Below are 9998 nucleotides of genomic sequence, written 5' to 3' on the forward strand. Positions count from 1 at the left end.
GCCAGCCTGCTTTCTAGAATGTATTGCGGGCTTATGAGTATGAAAAACCTAATTGAGTGTTCAAGTTTATTTTTTGGAATAGATTATGGGCTTAAAATCTTTATTTTGGTGGATTATGATTTTTTTGCTTTGGGTTTGATAATTAAGTTAAAAATATTTTTATGGACCTAGTAGATTTTATTTTATTAAGTTTTTGGCCTGACAAAGTTATGGGATGAGTTAGGCTAGTTTGGAATGTGAGTCAAAGCCCAATAGTATTTATGATATACTCGACCCATGAGTAAGATTGCGAGTAAGCTAAATATTTTTTGGACTGTTCTAACATGCCTAATTTATTTACGAGGATTCAGCCCTCTTGTTTTGTTTTTAAAATGTTTGTTATCAATTTCAAACTGATTAAGGTTACAACTCTAGAGTCTCGTTCCCATTAAAATCCTTAAACCTATTATACAGCCCCCTGCATTATGGTAGATGTTTACCACACATGCACGTCCCTCATGCACTTCCCAAACCATGCATGTTCCTTTTCCGACGACCCCTACAGTCAAGGTAGATATATATTCACGGCAATAGTTCGTATACATGGATATATATTTATATATTCACGTATAAGCAAGTGTTCATTAGTTTTACAAGCTAGGGTTGCCGCTTAGCATATGCTGAAAACCACCCAAGCCCCACCATATGCCGCCACCCTCCACAACCTCCATGCAGTCACCGTCACTGTCTCTACACCTCCACAAACCACCTCCCTCATTTTACCGCTTAGGTTCTCCTTGTTGCGTAAGTCACGAAAGTCCCTCCACAAGCTACCAGCCTTCGTTGCAGCCATGAACCACTGAGAGCCAACTCCACACAGTCGCAGCAACAAAACTGTTGTGTTGGCAACGTCCACCATTCAGGCAACTTCAGCAACCGCGAGTAGCACCCACGCACGGCCAAATCCGCCAGCCCACTGCCCAGCCAATGCGTAACCTAGTACCACTTTTGTTTTTACAAACTCAAAACAGAGTTTTTATACCCCACCATGAGCCAAAAACCACTGCACCTTGCCAGCCCCTCCACGTCATCATTACCTGCCTAGAAAATGCCACAGTCGAGATCCACCCAGATCGCCACCACACGTAACCTCACGGTAGGATCCGTGCACGACTCCTCTTGCTTAGTGAAGCCTGGTTTACAATACGCGTGCCGAGGGGGGGGGGGTGTGGGGACGGGACTTGAAACTAATATTACCTTTATGCCCTTATTATTACATTTGGGTTTGGGCTGTTTTGTTTATTTTGTTTACGTACTTGACTTTATATTTTTAAGTTCACTCAGTTTATTTCAAAATAGTCCATCAACTGTATTTTACAACAAATATTTAAAATTTAATTTCAGAAGTAAATGTTGAGTGAGTATTTTTATTTTTATTTTATTTTTAATACTTAAACTTGATTAAGTTTATTAATCAAAATCTTTGGCTATTTTCCTTAATAGATTTTATTATAATTATATTATCTAGTATTAGATTTTATAGTTACACTTCAATGGTAAATAAGTTAGAATTTAATGTCTCAGTTAGAGAAATTAAGTGGATATTGATGAATTGTAGGAAGTAATGGTATTTTAGGATTATGAGAATCTTAGGTTTTGAGGATTTAAAATAGGTCAATTTAGCATTTCAAGTTTAAATATTGAAAATACATGTTCGATTGAAATTTATGGGAGTTACATAACAATTTTATTGGTGACGATTGATTTTCGTTCAATTCTTCTGTGGAGAAATTCTGATAAGCTAAGAAGTTCAGGTAAACGAGATTCCTATGCTAGACTTTGCATAAAAAGAAAATAAACTGAGGTTGATTTATTAAAATGTGGATTAAATATTTGTTTTTGAAAAGAAATGTGAAAATAACCTCAGTTATTTGCTCTGCATTACTCATGAGATCCGTAAGAAGAGAAGAGTATTTTTATCATGACTGGTGTAGACATGAGGTTTGTTTTTTTTTTGTGCATTTTGTTTCTGATTTGGAAAAGAGTGAATATGAATCTTTTGTTTTAAAGTTTTGTTTTGATGAAATAAAGATGTTCTGATGCATAAGATCTAAAAGTTTTGCTGTGAATAAATGAAGATTTTTTGATTCTGTATATTTCGGACATGTGAAATTATCTGAACCTGTTCAATATTTGGTTTTTGATATGATGTGGCATCTAAAAACCTTGGCAAGAGATTCTAATTCTATATTCTTGTTAAAGTCTAATTCTGATGGTTCTATTTTGTTCTTATAAGGCCCAACAAAGGGTTATAATAGTGGATATGACCATTCCATGAGTTATAATGGTGGCTTATAACCCTACCACTGAGGTTAAACATGGTATACGGCCCAACCACGTGTGATAATAGTGGATACGGCCCAACCACGGGTAATAATAGTGGCATATGGCCCAACCACGAGTGATAATAGTGGATACGGCCCAACCACGAGTGATAATAGTGGATACGGCCCAACCACGGGTTATAATAGTGGATACGGCCCAACCACGAGTGATAATAGTGGATACGGCCCAACCACGGGGGTTAAACATGGTATACGGCCCAACCACAAGTTATAATAGTAGATACGACCCTTCCATGAGTTATAATTGTGATTTATAACCTTACCACGAAGGTTAAACATGAATATGTCTCGATTTGATGCTCTGATATGATAAATATGAGGTTTCAGATTTTGATATGCCAAAGGATTCTTGAATAAGAATGTTTTACTGAAAGTTTCGCTCTGATTTTTTTTGTAACATGTTTTCATTTTGCATTCTAAAACATTCTAAAAGTAAATGTTTCTATTTCTGCATTCTGATAGTAAATATTTTGTTATGCATTCCACACTATGATTTTGAAAACATTGTACTTGGTGTTACTATCGAGGTTACTATTCATTTCGGGTAAAGTGAAAATCAACTTTGTACTGTAAAATCCTAAATAATTATACTAACCTAATAGTGCAAATCATTTATCAAACTTTGGCTCCAAAGTGCCTCGAAATAATCAAAACGCATTTTTGAACAAGCGTTTCGTCTGAAAACTAAAAAATGATTTATTGTGCCGTTAAATCCTAAATATTCTTTTGAGTCTAATGGCGTAGACCGTATCCCATTTTGACTCTTCTAACTACCTCAAATAGATAAAATTGCGCTTCAGGCACTATAGTGAGTGGTAACACTGACTATGCCGACAGACTAAAACCTACACGATTAGTCGATTCGTATAAACTTATAGAGTTTTCAAGAGGTTTCTAGAGCCTAAAGAAATTCATCCCTTGAATTTCTGACGGGTTGTTACACCCCTGACTCGACCAAACCCTTGGTGTTAAACGTCTGGCTGGCACCCTTGGCACCACTGAATCTCGCTTGAACCTTTACATGAGGGACGGTGCGGTACAAGACTAACACCATCAATGGTATCATGTTTGGTGTTAGTAACAAGATTGGAATTGATCCCATCTGGAAGAGGAAAAACAAGAGGCCAAATGGCATCAAGGCAAATGGAAAGGGACAACCTGGTTAATCATCTTAAGTAAGGGATTAACACCTTGCTACCTGTACAAATTATTGATTCCGTACAACTACTTGCCACTTCATATGAGCGTAATGAAGAACAGAGAATGATCAATATGCACTTTCAACTATGATGGAAGATCAATGTAGGGGCTACAAAGTCATATAGTACACGGGAAAACAAAGGATTATCAATGACAAAGGAGTCTCATTGTTGCCTAGAGAAGTCACATCTACATTAGATTTAAAAATAAAGACATTCATATTATTCCTCAGCTCAGTAATGTACAAGTTCTTATAATGAGAACTTGCGTATTCAAATATCATATAAACATGGAACTAGATAATGATAATGGAGAACATCTAATACGGTTCTAGATTATAATAATCATTCTAGTTTCACACAGGGACCCAATTTAAATATATTGGTTTTGAAAATGGTGAAGGTGGAGATATCAAGGTGACTATCATAAGAGAATTTCATGATGAGTGGCTTAGGAGGAGATGGTGGTGTGATTAAAGAACCTAAAGTCAAAGTGAATAGAAGCAAGGACACATAAAAAAGATTGCTATGCTAAATTCTATAAAGAAAGTAAACTGAACACGAACTTTTGACTTCCAAAAATAGACTAATTAACGATGGTTATAAGTGGCTTGGTGATATTAAGTTTTAACCGTTGGTCAAGACTAGTGTAGGACGACTTGAATGTGAAATGGCTTTTATTAATAAGAATTTAGACTAAGAATCTTCTATATACGAGATAGGGATGCATATAGAAAGAATGTTATTGATTGTCTCATGGTCCAAGGGGAGGAGTTGGGGTTGCTTCCAAGTTTTTCAGGTTTGGTCAATATTTATGTAGGAGACATATATGGTTTGGCGGGGCACTAGGTCATTATATAGGAGGTTAAGGGGTGGGGGTCTGGAGGGATTGAGTACTAGATATAGATCAAAGATTCATTGCCCTTGAGCTGGTAGTAGTTGTCCCATGATAATTTGTCGATGGCTTCTAGCATTTGTCTAAAGTTAGAAATCTTGAGGTTGAAGTTGGGCGTGGAAGCTGATAGTTCTAGCGTTATTGAGGCTTCTGTGTTGGAAGTCTTGGACCCAAGTGAGAGAGGTGAATGATGTATGGCGGAATTCCATACCAAAATTGGCTATCACCGCATAGTTGTTTGGACATGAATTAGACCCTAGGCCTCCATATTTATTTTACAGGCAAATAATGAGGCTTTGGGTTGTTTTTGTCACTATTACATAATAACGAGGATGCTACATGTCGTTCTACAGCAGCTACACATAATTTGGATAAAGGATAAGTTGGTTGTTTTTATTTCGATTATTTACATTTCATATATTTGTTCATTCTTAGTAAATATATTTGATTGTAATATTTCGGGTAACTAATTCTGTTAGTTTGTTAGAATATAGTGCCTATATTAGTGGTATTATACTGTACTGTGAAATATGCTAAATATATGAGAAATATTCCTCCAGACCTCTGCTCTGTTTTCATCTTCTTCCTCTGTTACTTTCTGCAACCTTACATGGTATCAAGAGCCTAAGCGCTAACTCCATGGAAGATCAACTCGAAAGCTCTGCTGATTCCTCTTCTATTCACTCCTCTGGCCATTCTAACCAAAACCCAAACACCCCTCGTGCCATCGATATGGCCCGATACCTAAACCTGAACGATCCCGATAACCCTTTCCGGCTAGATAACGGGGACAATCCTGCTGTTATTCTAGTCACCGACCTGCTCACAACTGATAACTACATCACTTGGTCGTGTGCTATGCGACGGGGCCTCCGTGCCAAAAATAAATTAGGGTTTGTCTCTGGAGATATTCCCAAACCGATCGACACGATGGATCCTCTTCTTGAGCTCTGGGAGCGTTACAACGACATGGTAGTGTCGTGGATCCAGAATTCCATTAGTTCTTCAATCAAGTCGAGCATCACATTATTTTGTCAAGGAAGATGCATAGGGTTGTTGTGAGTAGGACAGTGGACAGTAGGTAAAGCGGATATAAAGGATTGGGTGAGGGTAAGGGTGATGGAGCCAACTTGGGATAAATAGCACTTTTACTTTCCAATTGTTAAGCTTTTTCTCAACCCTCATTTGGACTTATTGAAAGGTTTGGGTAATATATGGAGAAGAGATGATTTCGTGTGGAAATATATATGTATTTTTTCATTTTGTTGAAGGATTGGTTTGTTTTTGCTAGTTTATTGTTTGTCCTAACAAAGATTCAAAGGAACGGGGGGTTTGTTAGTGGCTTTGGCTTCAACTAGAATAACTTGTGTAACACTCGGACCCAAATTGGTATAGTTGGACTTTAGATATTTTTTTTAAATTTTTATTTTTTTTATTGGAGCTTGATATTTTAAGTTTTTATTTTACAGACTTGAGTACTGATTTTTTATTTTATTTTCTGCACACGTTTATTTATTTGTTTATTTTTTTTCCGCATGTATCATTTTTTTTTATTTCTCTTGCGGTCCTTATCTCTTATTTCTCCTGTAAGTTTGTTTTTCTCGTGCACGTCGTGCATGCTTACACACATCTCATATTCATCCTCTCACACGTCTCCTCCTCTAGGGTTTTTTTTTCTTGTTCCTCCACATATTTTTTTTTTTATATATATTCGTATCCGAAGAATGCTTCCGCCGCTGCCCTCCTACGTGAAACCTTAGCCCAGGATATTTTTTTTTCCTCCTCTTTGCAAACAGCGCTTGCCCTCTAGCTCATTCACCACCCTGCCGCACCCAACCTTAGGTTCACGCACACAGCTATGCTTACCACCAGGTTATAGCCACTGCCCGAGCCCCACGTGAAACCGCACAACCACCACCGAAGGGTAGTCTCACTGCCAAACTCTTCCACAACACGATCCAGTCGCTGCCACCAGCGTCTTTCCCGTAGCAGCACCCCACGAATCAGACTCAACGCTGCCATCGCGTCCCGCCCTAAGACATCGTTCAAGCCATTGAAGAAACCTCTGTTTTTGTCTCTGAAAACAGAGCATTTTTTTTCCTTTTCTGTTTGCTGCTTTTCAACGCAAACCAGTCGAGCGCCGCCAGCAGCAGTAGTATACGCCATGGAATAAGTCTCCACAGTCGGAAGTCGTCCAGTTGTCACCTAGCACCACCTTTCACCGCCGACGCTGCATGATACCTTTGCTTATCACGCTGCCGAAACCACTCAGCCAACCTCAAACCGCTGGCTAAATACTCTTCCTCAGCCCTGTTCAGCTGTGCGTTCTTCATCAGCACGCCACCCAACTGCCAGCATTTTCCACCGAAGCCACTCAGCTCCGATCGGATCCCTGGTGTAGCCTCCTTCCTCGGTGACCCTTGTCACTGCCTCTTTTCACACTTGAAAACTATTTCCGGTTTTAGTTAGCGTCCGTTGCATGCATTTGTGGTTCCAGTAATTTGTTGCCTTGCATTTTGAGGTGTTTTTATCTTTACTTAACGTTAGGGAAACTTAGATCCAGGATATTACGATTTTACCCCTTGAGTTACAAGCCAAGGCTTTAGGTGGTCTGAGTTTATATTTTTTCGGTTGGGTTGGGTTGACTTTTACAAAGGGTTTTTGATGGCAGATAAGTCTTTTATTATGTTAGTAAAAAATGTTTCTTAAATGCTTTAAATTGTTATTTCTTTCAAAGGAATAATCGGTAATGTTGTATTTTTTACAATGACTTAGTTTATTATATGATCGCTGTGTAATTTAAAATATTTTGGTGTAATTATATTAGCTGGTATTAGATTTTATAATTACACGTCAATAGTAAATAAGTTAGACTTTTAAAGGTCTTTAGCCGAAGTTATTAAATGGACATTGCCAATTTTAGGAAGGGATTGGGCTTTTGAGGGTTTTATGGAATTAAATAGGTTATTTTATAAGTTTAGGCTTAATTACCGAAATACGTGATTGATTGAAAAATTACGAGAATTACTTGATTATTTGATAGGTGACGATTGTTAATTATCGACAATTTTGAGGAAATTTCTGAAAAGCTAAGAAGTCTAGGTAAGCGGGGTTTCTATGCTAGACTTTGCATTAAATAAAATGAACTGAGGTCTTTTTTGGAAAATGTGCATGTTCTACTAATTTGAAAACAACCTCAGGTATTTGTTCTGCATTACTCATGAGATTCTGTTTAAGAAAAACGTATTTTCTGTCATGACTGGTGTAGACCTGAGCTTATTTTTGACATTCTGTTTCTAAACTTTGAAAATGAGAGCGAATATGAAATTTGTGCATAAATTATGTTATGATATGATTTTGTTCTATTCTGAAGATTTTGTTCAGTACTCTGTTTGGATAAGACGTGATTTCTGAAAACCTTTGGCATGACTCTCTGATTCTGCATTTGATTCTGTTTCAGTTTTGTTCAGTTACGGCCCTGCCACGGGTGATAATAGTTGCATACGGCCCAACCACGGGTTACAATAGTGGATACGGCCCAACCACGGGTTACAATAGTGGATACGGCCCAACCACGGGTAATAATAGTGGATACGGCCCAACCACAGGTTATAATAGTGGATACGGCCCAACCACGGGTAATAATAGTGGATACGGCCCTGCCACGGGTTAGAGTAGTGGTCTCTGTTTGAGTGCACACCTTAGTGACAGAGTGTTTTATGTTCTTCTTGGCTATCCGCAGATGCACAACCCTACCACGGGGGTTATTCATGGCCTCTATTCTGATATGATGTTCTGATGATGATGATGATCTTTTATGCTATGCCAAAGAATATTTTGAATGAAATTATTTCTAAATCTTCACTCTGATATTTCGATAACATGTTCTGCTTCCGCACTCTGAAAATGAAAATGTTTTGTTCTGCATTCTGGTTTCTGTAAATGCTCATGTTTATACACTGGTATATGTTCTCTGCTTACTGAGTTGTTGATAACTCACCCCTTATCTCCATATATTTTTTAGATAATTTTGATGGTTCAGCTGGGGAGCAAAAGTAGAAAGTTTAGCAACGTGTGATGATCGTAGTGGAATAAGTGCCTGAGGGTACAAATGCTTATTTGAGAGTCGTAGTTAGTAAACTGATTTATTTTTCGGGTATTTGATTTGATGAGTTGATGATGTTTTCGAGTTTTTGGAGAATTTCTAATTTATGTTATTGGGGATTTCTTTATTATCGCCATGGAAGAACTTAGATTTTTGGTTTGATTAAGTGTATTAATATTTTATGAGATTTTTTCTGGAGTTTATAGTTGTGTTATTTAAGTTAATTTTAAGTATTAAGAGCTAACTCTCCGGACCTCTGGGAATGGGGCGTTACAAATGGTATCAGAGCCTATTCCAACCAGAAATGTGGGACTTGAGCTGTGCCACCTACAATGGACAGGCCCGACGAGGACGTCAGGAATTTAAGGGCGGTAGATTGTGATACCCCATATGATATGGATAAGGGTAGGTGGTGTATAAGATCCCACATTGCTTGGGAATGAGAAGTTCTTGCTCTTTATAAAGTTCCAATGGGACTCCAATTGTATCATTGACTAGTCCTTTTGGAGTATAGGCCATGTGGTTAGGGCCTTCTATTGGGACGTTACAACTTGAGATAAGATGCACAAATTCATGTTTGCAAGAAAGGGTTAGGGGAAAGTGGGCGGGGACCCCATGGCTAAGAAAGGGATTGTGAATAATTCCTCGATCCTCAATCCTAGGAAGAAAAAGCAGGGGTACTAGAGCGGCTCATCTTGATGATACCCATGTTCCAATTAGAAGAAGCCAAAAGTATAGAATGAAGAGAAGATAAGGTGTTGGTGGATCTATCACCATATATATCCAAGTTGGGAGGCAATTAAAGTGCTTTAGGACACTTTGAGATCCATGAGCCCCGTCATTGCTAGTTCTTGCATTTAAGGTGGAAGATATTGTGGTCCAAATTCATGTGTCGTCTCAATTTGTGTTATTAGGATGGGGGATGTGTTTTGGTACTGTCACGCCCCTGACCCCCATGTACGGGAACACAAGAATCGAGACACCCAAATGATGACAACACGGTCACGCATCCCAATGATAGTGCCAAGTGTGTGTGTAACACCCCGTATTTTAGTGTATTTTTATTGAGGGATTATTTTTTATTTATTCAAAAAAAAAATTATTCTCTTATTTTAAAATTATTGGATTTTAATTGGATTATTTTTAGGATTTTTAATTGGGGAAAATTAATATTTTATGTGCTTTCTTAATATTTATTTATTGTTGTGCATTTAAACTGCTTTTCATATTTAATTAATTATTGTGAGATTTAATTATTTCAATTTGACTTTACCATTACGTTTAAATTATTTTATTTAATTTGTGGTTTTAAAATCGTTTCCGTTGGATCATTTTTGTTACCCAAGTTATGAGGATTGGACCTCATTTCTTTTCTCCTATTTTTCTTTTCCTCCTTTTTTTTTTTGCTTTTCTTT

This window comes from Juglans regia, chromosome 11 (genome assembly GCF_001411555.2).
Source record: "Juglans regia cultivar Chandler chromosome 11, Walnut 2.0, whole genome shotgun sequence".
NCBI lineage: Eukaryota > Viridiplantae > Streptophyta > Magnoliopsida > Fagales > Juglandaceae > Juglans > Juglans regia.